The following is a 20595-nucleotide window of genomic DNA, read 5'->3' on the forward strand; positions in this document are numbered from 1 at the left end:
ATTGACGATCTTAATCGAGCTAGTGAGTCCCCACGGCCGCTACGCCTGTGCGACCGATGTGGAGGAGGACCGGCTGTTCACGACGGAGAAAGGGGAGGGTGCCGGACTTGGGCACGACTATGATTAAGTACCTTCCGGTCGCACTCAATCCCAACATTCTCCCCATCCCCGACCAACCAGTCCTTCTCCATGGCAGTCGCCATCTATAACCCTAACCCGAGATCTCCACTCGCAATCAGATCCGCGTCGCCCTCCACGGTGTCATTAGGAGGGACAGGCTTGCCCAAGCGTAGGCGGCCGAGATTGACGAGTTCAACAAGTGGAGGCAGCAGCCCAATTTTGTGGACGGCCGTAGCGGCGATATGAGCGCTCGTGGGGGTGATGATGGAGCTTGAAATTGAGTTTAAGAAGGCCTCTGATTTGCTAAGGGTGCGTGCTTTTGTTCGCTAAAGCATCGTTTTTTTAGCTTTCTGGTTTTCTTTGGGGTAGGATTTCTTTTGCCCACTTTCAGCACGAAATGTCATATGTGGGACTAAGCATCGGTTCAATTTGTGAAGGTTTCTTTTTCGGTCTTGTATGCTTCATGTCGTTTGATTCTCAACTAGTTGAATGATGGTTCGCCATGACTTTTGAGAGGATACTTGCTTTAGTATCCTCTCGGAACCGGTGGAAGGCATTTGGATCGGTTTCTGCGTTGAAATGCTAATGACCTCTCACACTGCAGCATTTTGGTCTAAGCAGTTGATTGTACCATAATATGTTTTCCTCATAAATACTCTGCTTCAATTCACAATCGGGACAGTTTGGGTTCTTGGACAATTACATCACACTTGGTATATGTTAGAACTTCTCTTGTATTGGAGTCTACTCTAGTTCCATTTTTTTAAACATTTTTACCTTTTACCTTTCCTCATAAATCCACCTCGAAGCTAATTCTTAAGTTAAAAGCGTTGTGTTCTTATTATGTGTATAGGCCTTTTATGCACCGAATGGCCCAAAGATGCAAACCGATGGTTGTTCTCGGTCAATGTTTATGATAATGGGATAGTGGGGATAATTAACATCACAGTTTGTCATAGTCTTTGCCCACAACCTCAAAAGATCGGTTAAAGTATCGAGGATCCATTTGATGATTTTATGAATACAACCATGCGAAATGTATAAAGAAAGGGTAGTCAGGTACAAATTGCAGTTCTCTATCAAGGGGTTGGTGGCCTAAGTGCTTAGCTCACCTGTATCCTCATTTTTCTTGGCTTCATGATGTCATAACAATTTGTATTTTGCCTCGGGGCATTGGTATAAAGAGGCCAATTTTATCAGCAGACTTCCTAGCAGAAACATGAAGATGTTTAGTCTTAGGCTTTCATAATGTATCCTTAGTCGTATGAGGCCGATCTTCGTCAAATTAGATTATCACAAACATAGATACTATGCATTCTTTACCTATTTTTGTTCCGCTTTTGGATTATTAACTCTGTACTCTTGCAAGTAATGGTACACTACCTCTATCTCCTTGACGGAGGGCTGTGACCTTTTCATGTGTTATGTGCCCACAACATCGGCTGCAGAATACGAGGAATTCAACTCAGCAAAGTCCCGATTGCTTGAGCGTGCTGAAAATTTTGTGAAAGTATCTCATAGGGTTGTCAAACTAATATGAGAAAAGAACACCATTGTTTATCTAATGAGTTAATTTCTAAACCATAAACTGTTTATCCATGTATAAGCGGGAGATATTACTTCGTGTTGCGGGCACAAAGGATGATAGCAATGTTTACTCAAGATTTTATTTTTGATGGTTGTACCATTTTGGTCCCTGGTTTCTCGAGATTGGTCCTAGAAGTTCTCAAGACATTTGTACAAAACAAGAAAGTCTTCCGAATGTTCTGCGCGGGTCATTTTTGAACTCTTTGCTACCAATTATAGTATGTAGAGTCTACTATAACCTTGAAGACATTTTCCGCTTTATGTTTAGCTAATTTTTCGAGTGGCTCTTGATGTATGAGCTGCTTTGACAAGTTGAACATCCTAATTTGAAATCACTGCGTCTTTTGTAACCGTTAATTTTGAATATTGGTTTTAAAACATGTAAATGAGCTTTATCATCTGGTACTATAACTAGTATCGACATTTGAGTATTGCAAAGAACATACGGGCATGACACTTGGTAGCTAAACAGTAATTTGGTGTTTTGTTACCAATTAACCTGATTTTTAGGTATAATTTTCTCTGCATGCAAAAGGAAGACTTGACGGGATAGGGCTACGGTTATTGAATGAGCTTGCCAAGCTCAAGGTTACTGTGAAGCTCCCGAGTGATTTTGCAGTGGCATATACCATGGATGAAGTTGACATGGTCCTTGTGGGTGCCGACGGCGTAGTCGAAAGTGGTGGCATCATCAACTTGATAGGGACATACCAAATTGCATTGGTGGCACACAGCATGAATAAACTTATATATGTGGCTGCTGAAAGTTATAAGGTGCTCTTTGATTTTATGCTTCTATAATTGCATTATGCTTAAGAGACTATCCCGATTATTTTGAACTTACAAAATGGGAACAAAGTGAGAATTAGAAAACTAGTCTCAAGTCACAACTCGCCAAAGGCATTCTCGCCCGAAAGCAACCGAAAATTGATCTGGAACTTTGAAGTTCTTTATTCCTAAAAACATGTTTCCAAGAAGGAACTTTGAAGTTTTCATAGCCTCACCTATCTTCATATCTTGGTGTATACACATCATGAGTATTTGATCTCTTGCTACGCAGTTTGCTCACCTTTATCCTTTGGACCGGAAAGATATGGCCCCGGCCTCTTGACCTATTGATCTTGGGTGCCAATCCCATCTAAAGTAGAGCTCGAAACATCATCGGCGATTATACGCTGCCCCGTCCCAATACCTGAAGCTGTTTTTCATTGATCTTGGAGTTTTAACGCCATCCGTGGTCGGCGATGAGCTCATTCGGGGATTATATGCCGCCCGTACGTGACGCCGATGTTCATTGATCCGGGTGCTTTGACCTATTGCTCATTCAGCTATGCTTGTAGCCATGCTCAGGAGCAAATTTGGGACAATATACTTGATCTGTTTCATTTAAGGAGTTGCTTGCAAATTATTCTGTCTTGCATAACAGCACTAACAGAGTATAGTTTTGCTAACAGGATTATTCATGAACTCAATTTAACCTCTTAAGATCATGTGTAAGATTTGGTTGAGGATGAAATGTATTGGTCATGTATGCTAGTTCTGATAGATTTAACTTAGCTAATTTATCTCCCTAAATTGAGTGGTTTCTAATCAAACATATGAAATCTTTATCCCATTTTTCCCCTCAACTAATTAAACTAATCTGCCTAGTAGCATGCTTAACACGGTTGAGGGCATTTATCGCAGAAATTGGATATTGATGTTAAAACTCATATCCAATGTTAAAACTCTTATCTTGTTTGTTTAGATTTAACCATCAAAGTGTGTGCATCAAATCTAAATTAAGAAAAAAAATTGACAATTTATTCGGACAATTTATTTGGACATGCTCTATGTAGAAATTGGAAGGAAAATTATTCAAAACAGTCTTGAATTTATTGCATTTTGTCAATTCAATTTTAAACCTTTCAATTTTGTCAATTGAATATTCAATCTTTTGCATTCACGTCTATTGAGTCATCCGGCCAACTTCGGCGGGATAGTCATAACAACTTGGCTGAAAGAAGCAGAAAAGAACTCGAACCTATTCAGGGGCCCATCATGTGAGCTCGGGAGAGGACTCTATGAAACATTTCATGCCCAAATTGTCTTGTTGGGCTTAAGGATCAGCCTTCTAGCATTCAAAACCCAATGCCGTTCTTTATGACATAATTATCTTCTTCTTCTTTTTCGATGTATTGCTCAAGGGCCTTGGGAAGGGCTCTATCTGCTTTACTTGGACAAGGGCCATCTCGAGAGAGCTTGAATTGTTAGGTAAAAAGACCCCCAAAACTCACTTTCCTTCCTTTCATTTCGTGGGCTTGTCTTGAAATTATTAAGTACAATGTTTTACTTGATCAAAAGAAAAATGGAAGGAATTTTTTCTTTGTTGATGAATAAGCTAACTCAGTTTAATTTGTGTAAAATGTGTGCGTAGGTCCAATGGCAATTGCTGAAATAGATGGTGTTGACCGTCTTCTCGGTGCGTTAATAACCTAGTTTTTTCCTAGTAATTTCTCTAGTTTATACGATCCATCGCATCATTAAGATGAATACAAAAAATTTTGCAGATGCTAATAGTTTTGTGGATGACAAGAAGCACCACAGACGACATTGCTGGTTGGGGAACTCTATTTGAAGGAAGAGCAGGTGATGGAACCGTCAGTGTGAGTGTATATATCATCTCAAGATCTATTTAGATCTATGTAAAATTAATTTAATAAAGATTGGACAATTTTTCCTTTTTGGATGAAATTGATTGAGTACACATATAAAGTCGGGTCGATAATTTATGTCGTCAATTATTTATCAACATATGCAATTGAAGAATACTATGGAGAGTCCCCCAGTTCCTGCATGCATAGTTAGTTTGCCTTTGACTGAAATAGGAATTTTACTTATGGTGTCCTATCATAAACAGATGAGAATATACGAGTTAATAATCAGATTAAATAATGATATAAACTAATTCTTGAAATTATATGAACATTTTTATTGCGAACCTTACCAAAAAACAAGTCTTAAACCTATTGTTATTATGTCAATTCAGTACTAAATCTTCTATATTTGTGCTAATTCATTCCATTCAACCAACTTTGGCCAACCGGAACCGACGTGGACAAATTTTTAACAATATCTTAATATTCTTTATTTTTTTTTTTATTTTTATTTTTATTTTTATTTTTGCCTTCCTTCTTTCTTCAGCCGATCATCGGCGAAGCTCGTCCATGCCAGCCACTGGCAAGGGCAAGCGTTGACGACCCTTGTCTCTGGCTGGTCACTGACCGCAATTGGCTGGACCAAAGAGGAGATGGAAATCGCCTATCACCAGCAAGTGAGAATGGATATTTTGGTAGTGTTTACTCTTTTTGTGAATCGGCCGTTGCTCACAGAGGATCATGCTCCTTATGCCGCTACAGTTGAGCCATCAAGATTTCTAGAACCCAGATTTAAAGGCCCTAAAAATTCAGTGGGCTCTATTTCTGCAATGAAAGAATTTAGTGAGAATTTCAGTAACTTCTTCCTACTGATGTTTCTCAGTTCTCCATGGCCGATGGATTATACGCTTGAAACTGCACAATCTTGCAGGAAAATGGGTAAGCAGTGAATACAAGATTTTGTGAGTTATTGGGAATATTCATTTGAAAGCTAGGGCAAAATTTATCCCTGTATGGAAAGGTCAATCTAGGGGTTAATCCTCCAACTGTCTCGAGAAAGTGGGAAGTCGAGTAAGACGACATTGACAGTGCCCACCCGCTCGCTTTAACGCTTAATTTTAGAAACCATTCATTTATGCTACAATGGCAATTTTCCTTTACCTAAAAATCCTATGCGGCGCTAATTTAGTATTAAATCTTCTAATAAAAATTGGCTCAACTGATTTTGCTTTTAAAAGTTATGTTATAACTAAAGATTATTAAAAAATTTATGACATCAAAATGAGGGCCTGAAAGTTCATATTCTTATGTTGCTGTAAATAAGGCGCTGAAAGTTCACTCACAACTTATCTCCCCTAGGTTTTTTTTTCTCCCAGCAGCTGCCGCTTCCTTCTCTTTTTCCCCTGAAGCTTTGTTCATGAGGGAGAAAGAGAGGGTCTGTCCCCCTCTCTCCCTCCCTCACCTTCTTCTTTGTTTGTTTTCATTCTCTATTTCGTTTTCTTATTTTTCTCCCTTTTGAAAACTTTCTCATCTGATTTAGTTTATATCTGGAAGTTTCTCTTTCCCATTTCGAGGAGAATTCTATCTTGATCTAGTTTATATTTGGAATTTTTTATGTATATGTTTTCGGGGTTTCGCTTCCCCCGGGTTTCGATGGTGAATAAATTCGGTTTTGAAGGAGATCGGAGGAGTTTCGTGAAAGTTTCGCTCACACAAGTGCCGGATTTATGCTCATTCAACCTTTTCACTATATTTGGTGATTGTGTTGGAGATGCCAAACATAGGAACACACTGCCAAAAGGTGATTTGTTGTCGATTTTGGTATGAACTCATAAGTCTGTTCTTTGAGCGTGTGACCTATAAATTTATTTGATGATTTCTCTTGTTATCTTAACCTTGTTTTGTTTTGAAATTGTCTGGGATTTGTCTTGATTTGAAGTTATGCCTTTTGAGTTAAGACGTTTCTCTTTTTTATTTCGATTAAGGAAATGAATGAAATGTGTTATTTCGATAAAAATATATATATACACTTGTCGAAACCCAAATATTACGAATAGAAAATATTCAACATTTAATAATCTCTTGTGGATTTGGAAAAGCAATTCTCATCTTATGTCCCATTTAAAATGAGTAATGTGATTGACTTAAATAAAAAATTTTAGGCTTGATTTTAAATTATCAAAATAGCCTTTCCCCCGTTTGACAGCCATATGTCTACTTTCCCTTTTCGAGCGCCAAATTCAATCCTGGAAGCTTAGAGCAATGCATGAGGCAAACTCTTCTAAACAGAAACCAGAGAGGGAGGGAGAAGAGAAAACCCCTCTTTTCCCACGCAAGAAATATCTTGTCGAAAGGCTTCCTCCTTTGCACTCAAGTCCCACCCTTTCTAGCGTTGCAGTGATTGATTAGCTTCAGTTCAATCATGGGTCACTGATCATCGATTTGGGTTCAATCGCCTCCGCCTGAGGAAGAACCTGGTTCTCGCTTCGCTGAAAGGTAAGACGGTTCATCCTCACACTCGCGGGTTTGGGGGTTCAACTCAAACCCAGTTTCTACGCTGTCGTTCTTCTGCAATTTTGTGTTGGTCTGTCAAACGAAGTGTCTAGGTTTTGCACTTAACTAAGACAGGAAGAACTGTGAGAGGACTGTGTAGAACTTCACTAAATTTGTGGTTAACCTTTGTTATCTGGGAAGAGCGAGCCAACGAACACAGAGTTATCCCCTGTTAGGTCATCGCATTCTTTTGCTATTTAATACACCGTCTCTCTGCGAATATTAGGGACAAATAATGCCTAAAAGCTGAAATGGAAGGAAAAGGCAATATTCGCCCGCAAGGGTTTATAGTTCTGGTAATAGCAATGTTGAGTTTTTCACGGGCAATGACATGGTGGTTAATGTCTGTTACTGGCATGAATCTTCCAGATTCATTGACATCTTCGCCTTTCTCTTTCCTTGCAAGTTAGGTGTTACCATCAGCAGAAGGAATTTTTGTATTAGTTCTCTTTGGTGGTTTGAGGAGGTTCTGAGTTGAAAGGACAATGTCAAGTTTCATACAAACACAGACAATCTGGCACCTAAAACGTGAAATATTTCTGCTAGTTTGACAGTATTGAAGGATTGGATCTTTTCTGGCATGTAGAAGGATGAAAGCCAAGCTAACTTACCATTTGACCGAAAAGAGGGTAAAAAATGGGGATGTGAATGACAATAAGTGGAGTACCTGATATAGCTCCTTGCTCTGCAACAACACCTTGTCTAAATTTAATGCTGCTTTCATGTTCTCTTCCGTTCCTGCACTTTCCTTGGAATACTACCTTCACATCAAGGAAGTGACCCCAAATGACCAAATGTTCATGGTTGACAAACGTGTTTGTGATTTCTACAGTACATAATTACAAGACTACAGACTATGCCATGGATAGATTTTAGGGATATTTGTGATGAAATATCACCATGATTCGCTGCAAGGGCCCTCCCCTACTGATTAAAATGCCTCATCTATGAAAGGCTGTAAATGAGAGGTTGGAACTTGCCAAATGACAAATGACGAGTTCTCCTTGCAGAAATAGCTATGCATGCTAATGGCCAAATGACAAGTTCTCTTTATAATACATGTAGGCTGACTCTGCTGTGGTGTTCTGCCTAGTTATCATTTTTTCTCGTCTGATGCTCTTAATGTAACTAGTTTGGGATAAATGTGATGTTGATGTTGATGCTCTTAACATGAGTAAGTTATGGCTTTGCTTGCCCTAGAAACAAGAACCGGACAGGATATGATGCTAACTTGTGGTGTGATCATTTACACCCTTCTCGTGATCATTTACCCCTCTCTCTCTCTCTCTCTCTCTCTCTCTCTCTCTCTCTCTCTCTGTTGGATTACTTGCATAAGATCCGAACGTGGAAGGTTGCTGCTCCTCTACTATGCATCTATAAAAGGAAATAGTATTTCTCTACAATGTGTCACCTACTAGATGTCCAAGAAGTTAGTGATTGCTTCATCATTTATGATCAACTTCAATACAGTAGGAGCATGGATAGATAGGTTGTAGAACTTGTTTGGACCCTAGAGTGTTTGGCATGTGCCCTTCATTTTTTGTTGTGATGCTTATTGATAACTTCTGAATAAGCAGGCCTAAGGAAAAAGCATGGTAACTAAGATGCTTATGCATTTCCATGAAACACATTGTACATGTTGAACGAAAAACATAATTATGAATAATTGCTTTTGCAATCGTGAGGTTCTTTTTTGCAGAACCATCAGAAAAAACTCAGTATTAGAAATATTATTAAAAAAGGGCTTTGAGATTTAGCTTAGTTTAATTTTAGTTAGTATATGTAGTTTGACTTTTTTTTTCAGCAAATGCCGTTGACATAATTTAATTTTTTGCGATGCATTTTATGCTGTTTGCCAATTTTCCTCAACTATATTAGGATCCATCTTTGTTGAAGGAAATCATTGTACTTGGTTCTAGTCACTCCCATTGACGCTTGAGTGCTTCTCTTCACAGCCTGCCTTCATTGGATTTAATAAATGGAAAACTTCGGAAAGAATTAGAGAGAGGGGTACTTACGGCTATGGACGACAAAGACTCTGGGAAAATAACCGCGAAACAGAGGAAGTGGCTGATTATCTGTGCCTGCGTGTTTATTCTGCTCATGGTCATCGGAGCTATCTTCAAAGTGCTGGCCTACTGCTGCCCCCGAAAGTAAACGAGTGATGATGGAAGTTTTCAAGGCGCCTGGCATGGCAAGTTGGGCAGCACAATCTTACTATCTATTTCCATGCATATTCCACATTACTCTTCTCTGACTTTGGATTCAGGCAGTCAGAACTTAGATTACCATAGAACTCTTGATGCTAGCTTTTCTTTCATGGGTTGATATGGGCAGACTCGACAAATCTTTAAAATGACCTGCCTACTCATCTTTATATCTGCGTTCTGTCTATGTGCCTCCTCTTCTCCCGTTGTGTACCTCTCCATGCACGCAGTCTCATGCTTTTTATCTTGAGCATCCCTCACACCTTTTTGAAGTTGCAGTAATGATGGGTAAATTACCGCTGACAGTCTCAGCCGTCTTAATCTCAAGCGAGCATCTTTCAAGCTATTTGAAGACCTAGAAGCAAATAGATATACTACATGGGCCTTCATGAAAATTTGACGAGCTTGCATTTGCACTATGGTCAACCCGAGTTCAATTAAAGTAGCACCAAACCAACGTGGCAACGTGTCGTGCTCTAATGAAACATTAAAGGAAGGCGAACACAACAAGGAAGGGTATTGTCCTCTGAAGAACGACTGAGCAGGCAAAGCCCCAAAAAGAAAAAGCAATGATCCCTCCCAAAGCCACACCACTCGTCAGAAAAAGAGCAACCTAAACACCCACCAATGGAAAACAAGAAATTACGTAGCATTTGACACGCCTTTAAGAAAGTTGTCTCTCAACTGTTTGTGGAAACTTTCGACCAAAAAAAAAAAAACTGTTTGCGGAGGGACGATTGGCATCCGTTGCTCAGTTGAGCGGGATCAGTTGATGCTCTGCTCGAGAAAGAGCGCGTCTGTTGAAAAGCGTCGCGCACGAGATTAATATCGAAAGATAATAATCTATATGATATGATGATAATTTAGGAATGATATCCGCAAACTTGATTCTTCTTTTTTTTTAAACAGGCTTGAGAAAGAAAGCGGAATATAAGAATTGGAGAATCTATGTATAATTCGGTGTTTCTCAATAAATATACGTACTATAAAAGAGATATATGTATAATCTTGATAGCTATTCAATATTAAATAAATATCGTAATCTTCGTGTACATAATGTTGCATCTGACTTTTATCGATGTTTATGTTAAAGATTATGGACTCGTTCATAACTACTATCCAACTTCAGTTACGGTATTCTTTTTCCGCCCTCGCCCTCGCTATTATGTCGATGTGGCCAAGATCGAAGGACTTCGGTATCCACAGGAACGTCGTGTCCAAGCCCTCGTGAACCTCCCCTTCTCGCCTTCCCCAACTAACCAGTTCTTGAAACCTTCGGCTATGACCGGACCCACGCCACCCACCACCGTGTCGCGCGTAAGCTCTAGACCCTCCGCCTCCGCCTGGCCCCCCGACCAACCGGTCCTCCTCCACGGCGGTCGCCGGTCGGGACCCTAACTCTCAGACCTCCGCCACCCACCACGCCATCGTCACCGGTGATAGGGTCGCCCAGGCGAGGCGGCGGTGATTCGCTAAAGATGCGTGCCTTCCTTCACTAAAGCATCACTTTTCTTAGCTTTTTGGTTTTCTTTGATTGGATTTTTGCGATTTCTGCATGAAATGTCCTAAGTGGGACTAACCATCTGGGTAAGATACTTTGCTTCAATTCACAATCTCTATAGTTTGGGTTCCGTCTCAAGCATTAATGATATATCCTTAATCGTTTAAGGCTGATCTTTGTCAAATTTAGATTATCTCAATTCACAATCCGGATAGTTTGGCCTCAGTCTCAAGCATTAATAATGTATCCTTAATCGGAGAGGGATGGTTGTTCTCAGCCAATGTTTATGATAATGGGATGGTGGGGATAATTAACATCACAGTTTGTCAGTCTTTGCCCAAAACCTCAAAAGATTTGTTAAAGTATCGAGGATCCATTTGATGATTTTATGAATACAACCATGCGAAACAATAGTCAGCTACGAATGATATAGCAAGTAATTACTACCTGCTCCAATCGAAATAAATGTTTGATCTAAATGGTCATATGTGTCGTGGGCAAGTTCAGGCTCAGGCATTCATAATGTATCCTTAATCTTATGAGGCTGATCTTCATCAAAATTAGATTGTCACACACGTATATATTCTGCATTCTTTACCTATTTTTGTTCCGCTTTCGGATTATTAACATTGTACTCTTGCCAGTCATCGAACACAACCTCTATCTCCTTCACAGCGGGCTGTGTTCATGAGGAGGATTTTATGAAATAAGATCTAGAAAAAATCATAGAAAATCACGAAATAGTAAATGTCGGATCAGAAAAACACATCATCAGATTCAAAACAATGAAATCACAGATTCATGTCTCACACCATGGCACCTTTTTATATAGTAACTAATGTCTATTTTCATGCTATAATATATCAAATCGAAGATCTTGAAGTCGTTTACAAAATTCTAGAGTATCACTTTGTCAAATTTTGACGTTTAACCATGGAAAATCAACATGTAGAAAAACTATGCATTTTGACTCGAGAAAAATAACATGTGAGCATGCGTCAAAACTCAACCAATCATCCAAATCCATGCACAAATCATCATGTTAAAGTATGTTCATCCATTCCACAATATTAATCAACCCTTAAATACCCTTTATCTCCTTACATTTAAACACAAACAACCATTTCTTCACCACCCTTGTTACGCTTATTATCACTAAGTTTGAGAAAATGACGTTTCGTGACAAATCTTGATGACCAAACTTTGAACGTATGAGTAAAAATTCTTAACATCATTCCTAGTGAGGAAGTATTTGTAAAAAAAATTTCAGAAGAGGTATCCCAAAAGGATGAAAATTAAGATCGAGGCTAAAATAAAGGATGATCCTTATAGAGAGCAAAAAGAACCTTCTCCCTAGTAGTAATAAGACACAGACTAACCTAATTATAAACTAAAAATTTTAGCATATTCTTTCAAAAGATATACACAATCTATCATGCACTTATAATTTCCTTTGAAAGAAATCAATTCTCTCGTAGTTTCTAAATAACCTTGATATTTTCTTGCCATGTTAAATCATGACACAATTAGCTGCCGCCCTTTCTTTTCCCCGTACCGAAAGATACTTACATTTGGTAGTAAATCAACAAAACATACTAGAACACACACTTGTTTCCAAATGACAATCAATTGACATATTTTTTGTAATAACGTTTTCAATAATTATCAAGATTAAGCCAACAAGCTTTCTTGCCAGCCGAGAGTTTCAAAAGACTCGGCCTTTGTGTGATCCAAGGTTGAATGAGCGGTGACCGGCCTACGTCCGCTTCCGTCGTCTCTGTAACAGCTTGGTGGTCTGTGTCTCCCATAGCGTTAAGCGCCTAGTAGGCCGGGTCTTCCACTACAACTATTTCCTCATGATCTACCATGGCGTTTATGTCCCTCTATCCGTGATGTTTGTATAGAGGGGCTAGACTACAAACCGCTAGGAAGGGACACATGTCCTCTTCCGATTCCCCGGCCCGCTTCACGCCCGCCTTACTTAGCTTCCACGAATGAATTTCTTCGCTCGAGTGGGCGTGAAAACGGAAGGTGGCTGTATGTCTGTCAAACGGTGAGAAATGCCATTTTGGCAACGTGTGACAATCAAATAGGAGAGCCGCATCCTTATCCTCACTCATGAGGCACCCTAGGACGGTGAGCAATTGGCTTTCTAGGAGCAATTAGTTGAGGTCTATGGTGTAGTTGGAAAGGAAAGAGATCGTCATATCGTCTAGAGCTATATAGGGCACTTCGAGGATTCCATTAGTGAAGCAAATGTCCAGAAATTTTTTGCTTGTCATTGGCTTGAACTTGATGCCAACGTCCTTGAGCTTCTGTGCATAGTGAATTAGTTCAAGGTGTCCATAGTACGATGACCCTGAGTGACTCGAGGGGTAAATGGGCAAGGCAATTATGGAGCAGATTGTGCAAGTATCATGGACTAGAGAGTTTGCTATATAGTATCGGGTCTCTAACTGACCTTTGGAATCCAAAAGTTGAAAACTAGGAACACCAAATTGATTAGACCATGAGATTTCGTTGGAGCCTTTGATATATCGTACTGGATATGAATGACGATAAGCGGGGTTTGGTTTTTAAGCCGGACAAAATCCATGAGCATTGACATTGTCAACCCTAGCGAATTCTTGATCGTATCATCTAGGTTCGCTATTACTATTTCACCCACAATATGGAGCCATTCGATTGCAAATCAACCGTCTAGGATCATCATCTTGACCAATTCTGACTTCCCTAGCTTAAGGTACTCGGAGTAGTAATCTACGATCTCCCTCTCTCGGGTTGCGACGATAGTGAAATAGTCATTGGCGTTGACTCCGGTTCGATCGACTAAAGCTGTGAAGTATCTTAGCTTGTGCTCTTCAATAATTATTGTGCACTCACGTTCATGGTGGTAGAGACCGATTGATACAAACTCGGGTGTATAAACCATTCCATATAAGCTAGTCAACTTTCGATGGACTTGATAGATGCATCAAGCTTCCTTGCTAGCCGAGAGTTTCAAAAGACTCGGCCTTTGCTTGATCCGACCTTGATAAATAATACAACCCAACAAAGAAAAATGAGACATGATCAGGGTATAATAAATAGAAGACCGAAGTGGACATTGATCATTGGTCTCCGTTCTTCGAGGTGGACCATCGTTTCACTTTGCATGAGCCTTATAACGTCGGTCCGAGTGCTCATCAATTTAGAGCTATAGGCCACTTGATTAAGCATGCATAAGCACATTCACCATCACATCAATAATAAATAGAAAACCGAAGTGGACATTGGTTATTGGTCTCCATTCTTTGGGGTGGACCATCGTTTTACCTTGCATGAGCCTTATAACGTTGGCCCGAGCGCTCATCGATTTAGAACTATAGGCCACTCGATTAAGCATCAATAGGCACATTCACCATCACATCATGGATCACATAGCACAAAACAATTCAAATCTTTCAAAAAACAGGCCTAGGATCTACCTTTATATGCACACGTCGCGATTTTTCATTGATCCCGTTAACTCGTTTAAGAATGGGTTGGTTCTCACAAGCTCATGAAATTTTCCTGTGTCATGCATCAATCCTAACATTTATCTAACAAATCACAAGCTATCAACTTTAAATAGATCATGCACTTATGCCATTTGAGCCTTGGAGATAAATCAATCAAAAGAAGATCAGTAAGCCCTAAGATGATCACTTATGAAATCAAGATGATTATGTTTTGGTACGGTTATCAATGAAGATAAGTTCAAATTGTAATGATTCAAGAACTCAAGGAAAGCTTAATACATGTTGATTAAATTTCATGATGACTATTTTTTGTATTTTCCAATGCATTGACACAAAAATTGACAAATTTGATCATACTATTCAGAAACATGGTCAGAGCAAAACCAATGATCATAAACTGTAGAAAAAATAGTAAAATGGATGTAAAAATTCTAATATTTTTTATACAAATGTGAAAATATGTCCTTGACAAGTTTCATGTTTTGAATTTTTATTAAAAAGGTCTCCATCTACTTGTGGAAAATCATTTTTCACAAAAGTTCAGTAGCAAATAAGCAATTTCCACAGAACATGCATACTTTGGTATTATGATCAAATGGGCACTCAAATCTCAGGATTAATGCATCAAACTTCCTAATATACTAAATAAGATGCTAACGAACAACTTTCATTTTATATTTTTCTTCAAAAGAAGACTCTAAATGTAAGATAATTAGAATCTAAAATAGACATTAACATTCTGACTCAAGAACATTCACAGATTAACCGGAAACCTTAAAATACATTAAAAATAAGAAACGTGCATGAATATTTTTAAATTGTTTATATGTTATGCGTCAAGATATTCTGAATGGTTTTCATGAAGAGGATTTTATGAAATGAGATCTAGAAAAAATCATAGAAAATCACGAAACAGCAAATGTCAGATCAAAAAACACATCATTAGATTCAAAATAATGAAATCACAGATTCATGTCTCACACCATGGGACCCTTTTGTTATAGTAAATAATGTCTATTTTCATGCTATAATATATCAAATCGAAGATCTTGAAGTCGTTTACAAAATTGAAGCATATCACTTTGTCTAATTTTGACATTTAGACATAGAAAATCAACATACAGAAAAATTATGCATTTTGATTCGAGAAAAATAACATGTGAGCATGCACCAAAACTCAATCAATTATCCAAATCCATGCACAAATCATCATGTTAAAGTATGTTCATCCATTCCACAGTATTAATCAACCATTAAACACCCTTTATCTTCTCACATTTAAACATAAACGATCATTCATTCATCACCCTTGTTACGCATATCACCGATAAGTTTGAGAAAACTACGTTTCGTGACGAATCTTGATGGCCAAACTTTGAACGTATGAGTAAAAATTCTCAACATCATTCCTAGTGAGGAAGTATTCGTAAAAAAAATTTCAGAAGAGGTATCCCAAAAGGATGAAAATTAAGATCGAGGCTAAAATGAATGATGATCCTTATAGAGAGAAAAAAGAACCTTCTCCCTAGTAGTAGTAAGATGCAGAATAGCCTAATTATAAACTAAAAATTTTAGGATATTCTTCCGGAAGATATACACAGTCTATCATGCATTTATGATTTCCTTTGAAAGAAATCAGTTCTCTCACACTTTTCTAGATAACCTTGATATTTTCTTGCCATGTTAAATCATGACACAATTGGCTGCCTCCCCTTTGTTTTCCGTCTTGAAAGATGCTTACATTTGGTAGTAAATCGACAAAACATACTAGAACACACACTTGTTTCCGAATGACAATCGATTGACATATTTTTTGTGATAACGTTTTCAATAATTATCAAGATTAAGCAAACAAGCTTTCTTGTCAGCTGAAAGTCTCAAAAGACTCGACCTTTGTGTGATTCGAGGCTGAATGAGCGGTGACCGGTTTATGTCCACCTCTATCGCTTCAGTAATAGCTTGGTGGTCTATGTCTCCCATGGCGTTAACTGCCTGGTAGGCCGGGCCTTCCACCGCAACTATTTCCTCTTGATCTACCATGGGGTTTATATCCCTCTCTCTATGATGTCCATACAGAGGGGCCGGACTACAAACCGCTAGGAAGGGACACATGTCCTCTTCCCATTCCCTAGCCTGCTTCACGCCTTTCCTTACTTAGCTTCCACGAATGAATTTCTTCGCTTGAGTGGGAGCGAAAACGGAAGGTGGCTGTATATCCGTCAAACGGTGGGAAAGGCCATTTTGGCAGTGTGTGACAATCAAATTAGAGAGCCGCATCCTTGTCCACACTCATGAGGCACCCTAGAATGGTGAGCAATTGGCTTTCTAGGAGCAATTAGTGGAGATCTATGGCGTAGTTGGAAAGGAAAGAGATCGTCATATTGTCTAGAGCTATATAGGGCACTTCGAGGACTTTATTAGTGAAGCAAATGTCTAGAAAGTTGTTGTTCATCCTCGGCTTGAACTTGATGCCAACGTCCTTGAGCTTTTGTGCATAGTGAATTAGTTCAAGGTGCTCGTAGTACGACAACCCCGAGTGATTTGGGGGGTAAACGAGCAAAACAATCATGGAGTAGATCGTGCAAGTATCTTGATTGGAGAGCTTGCTGTATTGTATTAGATCTCTAACCGACCTTTAGAATCCAAAAGTTAAAAACCATGAACACCAAATTAATAAGACCATGAGATTTCGTTGGAGCCTTTGATATATCGTACTGGATATGGAGGGTGATGAGCAGGGTTTGGTTTTCAAGCTAGACAAAATCCAAGAGTATTGACATTGTCAACCCCGGCGAATTCTTGATCGTATCATCCGGGCTTGCCATTACTATTTCACCCACAATGCGGTGCCATTCAATTGCGAAGTAACCATCTAGGGTCATCATCTCGACTAGTTTTGACTTCCCTAGCTTAAAGTGCTCGGAGTAGTAATCTTTAATCTCCCTCTCTCAAGCTGCGACGAAAGTGAAATAGTCATTAGCATTGACTCCGGTTTGATCAACTAAAGCTGCGACGTATCTTAGCTTGTGCTCTTTAATAATTATTGTGCACTCACGTTCATGGTTGTAGAGACCGATTGACACGAACTCGAGTGTATAAACCGTTCCATATAAACTAATCAACCTTCGGTGGACCGGATAGATGCAACAAGCTTCCTTGCCGCCTAAGAGTTTCAAAAGACTCGACTTTTCCCCGATCCAATGTTGAATGAACGATGACTAGTCTACATCCACCTCTGTTGCCTCCGTAGCTACCCGGTGGCCCGTCTCTCCCACCGTATTAATTGCCTCATGGCCTGTGTCTACTACCACATAAACCGCTTGGTGGCTCGTGTCTTCCTCTGCAACTATTTTCCCATGGTCTCCCACCGCATTTATGTCCTCTTCCATCATTGCATGGTGGCTCGTATCTACCAATACGAATGTTTCCCCACTGTCTCCGTCATCCATATCAACGATTCAATGAACAATGAAGGTTGTGAAGAAGCACTCAAGTGTCAATGGGAGTGACCGGAACCAAGTACAATGATCTCCTTAAAAAAAAAAGAAGATGCATCCTAATATAGTTCAAGAAAATAGGCAAACAATATAAAGGGCATCCCAAAAAGTTAAATTATGTCAAGGGGATTTGCTGGAGAAAAAACAAAGTCTAACTGTATATACTAATAAAAATTAAACTAAGCTAAATCTAATGCTAGAATGGAACAATTTTTTTTTGTTGGTCAATAACTACAAATTCTATTTGACTGATGACTCGTTAGTGAGAAGTAGAAGTGCCATTAAGGGACCCTCTTAACTCATTTTATCCAAACCTACTGGAAAAGCTAAACATTAGCTTTACTTAGCCCATTTACCATTAAGGGAACCCATTTTATCCAAACCTACTGCAAAATCCAAACATTTAGAGTTAATTAACCCATTTACTATTTTGGGCAAGCCCAACTTCTTGAACCCGTTTCTTACCAAAAAAAAAAAATAACTTCTTGAACCCTAAGAGCCTATTTACCCTTACTTAGGCCGCAATTTCAATTCTAGCATCTTCCCAAAATAGAGGCAAGTATATGTAGCCACATGACTAAACTCCGACTCTTGGTCACTCGGCCACACAAAAACAAGAAGATCAGCGAGCTGAGAAGGGTATAATGAAGACAAACCTATACAAATTGAGACAAACGGGAGAAGAGACACATTGCCCCATTGATGTCCTAGGTACCCAAATCCCTTGTATTATAAATGAAAAATCAAAATCAGATATAAAACAGTAAAAGTAACGATCTGGGCAATCCAACGGGCATCCTAGTTCTTCGCGTGTAAAAAGAAATCAACGCAAAGAAACTAGTGCCGAAGAGAAGATATAAGTTTTTTTTTTTTTTTTTTTTTTTTTATGATAACGATAAGCATATGAACGGTGTCATAAATTTTAGGCCTCTTTTTGATATCATAGTTTTTCGAACAATCTTTTGTCATAGCAAAACTTTTAAAGGCAAAATCACTTGAGTCGATTTTCTATCGGACGATTTAATAATAAATTACTGATGCATAAGAATTTTAGGCAAAGGAAAATTAGTATCGAATTGAAGATATAAGTGTTTTTTTAAAGATAACGATGAGAATATGAATGATGTCACAACTTTCGGGCCCTCATTTCGGTGTCATATCTTTTCCATCAATCTTTTGTCATAAAATAACTTTTAAAAGAAAAATCACTTGATTCAATTTTCCATTAGACGATTTAATACTAAATTAGTGCCGGTAAGATTTTTAGGCAAAGAAAAATTAGTGCCGAAGTGAAGATATGTATTTTTTTTTTTTTTACGATAGTGACGAGAGTACGGATGGTGTCATAACTTCTAGGCCCTCATTTTGATGTCACGGCTTTTCAAACAATCTTTTGTCATAACATAACTTTTGAAAGCAAAATTACTTGAGTCGATTTTCCATCGGATGATTTAATACTAAATTAGTGCCGTGTAAGATTTTTAGGCAAAGGACAATTAGTGCCAAAGTAAAGATATGTTTTTTTAACAATAACGATAAGAATACGAACAGTGTCATAATTTCCAGGCCCTCATTTCGATGTTATAGCTTTTCGAGCAATCTTTTGTTATAACATAACTTTTAAAAGCAAAATCACCCGTGTCGACTTTCTATCAAACGATTTAATACTAAATTACTGTTGCATAAGATTTTTAGGCAAAGGAAAATTAATGCCGAAGTGAAGATAAGTTTTTCGTTTTTGTTTTAACAATTACAATGAGAATACAAAAAGTGTCATAACTTCTAGGCCCTCATTTCGATGTCATAATTTTTCAAATAATGTTTTGTCATAACATAAACTTTAAAAGCAAAATCACTTGCGCCAATTTAGTATTAGGTGATTCAATACTAAATTAGTGTCACATAAAGATTTTTTAGCAAAGGAAAATTAGTGCTGAAGTGAAGATAAGTGTTGTTTTTTCACGATTATGGTAAGAATGTGAATTGTGTCATTACTTCCAGGCCCTCATTTCGATGTCATAACTTTTTGAATAATCTTTTGTCATAACATCACTTTTAAAAGCAAAATCACTTGAGTCGATTTAGTATTAGATGATTTAATACTAAATTATCGTTGCATAAGATTTTTTGGCAAAGGAAAATTAGTGTTGAAGTGAAGATATAAGCATTTTTTTTTTACAATAACAGTGAGAATATGGACGGTGTTATAACTTCCAGGCCATCATTTTGATGTCATAGCTTTTCGAACAATTTTTTGTCATAGCATAATTTGTAAAAGTAAAATCACCTAAGTTGATTTTCTATTAGACGATTTAATACTAAATTAGCGTCACATATGACTTTTAGGCAAAGGAAAATTAGTGTTGAAGTGAAGATATAAGTGTTTCTTTTTTTACAATAACGGTAAGGATATGAACGGTGGCATAACTTGTAGGCCCTCACTTCGATGACACAGTTGTTTCTCAATGACTCTCAATTGACATAGGTCTTATAATACTATGTCCAATAACCAACAAGATTAAGCAGTTAAATGGTCCCAGGACAGCCCATTCAACGGGACATTGAAAGAGAGCATCTTAGCGGCCAAAGGCCTCGGTGAACCTTTAGCAGCCTGGTGTTGGGCTTCTCTTCTCGTTCTACCAATCCCTTCACGAACTTTCTCTCCCGTAAACCGAGCATATAAAGGAAATCAAATTGTGTAGTGGTCACACATATACCTTTTTCTATAAGTAGCGTGTTCTTAAATATACTTAACTAAACATCTAGCGGCTGGGGACTTGTGCATAATTTAGATAATTCATTTTATAAATCCAATGAGGTGAAAATGCTAAGAACTATGAATTTTCAAGGAAAAGCTAGGCCAATATTACTTCACTTGAAAAACTCGTGGAGATAGAAATTAAAAAATTTAACATGCTCAAGCTCTAAAGAAGCCGGACATAATGACTTTTTTCTGATAGTTTTGCAAAAAAGAACCTCAAGATTGCAAAAACA

General features: G+C 38.4%; 1 protein-coding gene, 1 long non-coding RNA gene and 1 pseudogene across 2 annotated transcripts in view; 2 read left to right on the forward strand and 1 right to left on the reverse strand.

Annotated features, from left to right (window-relative positions):
• Positions 1-20595, reverse strand: part of LOC115757071 (cysteine proteinase inhibitor 1-like) — a 73824-nt gene that overhangs the window by 27222 nt on the left and 26007 nt on the right. The window lies entirely within an intron of this gene.
• On the forward strand, positions 57-2989 carry LOC115730980 (annotated as a pseudogene).
• Positions 3869-4344, forward strand: LOC115730981. Its single transcript, XR_004014202.2, has 3 exons — positions 3869-3960; positions 4124-4168; positions 4257-4344. It is a non-coding gene; the product is annotated as an uncharacterized LOC115730981 (long non-coding RNA).

The sequence above is a fragment of the Rhodamnia argentea genome, chromosome 3, assembly GCF_020921035.1.
Source record: "Rhodamnia argentea isolate NSW1041297 chromosome 3, ASM2092103v1, whole genome shotgun sequence".
NCBI classification, from domain to species: domain Eukaryota; kingdom Viridiplantae; phylum Streptophyta; class Magnoliopsida; order Myrtales; family Myrtaceae; genus Rhodamnia; species Rhodamnia argentea.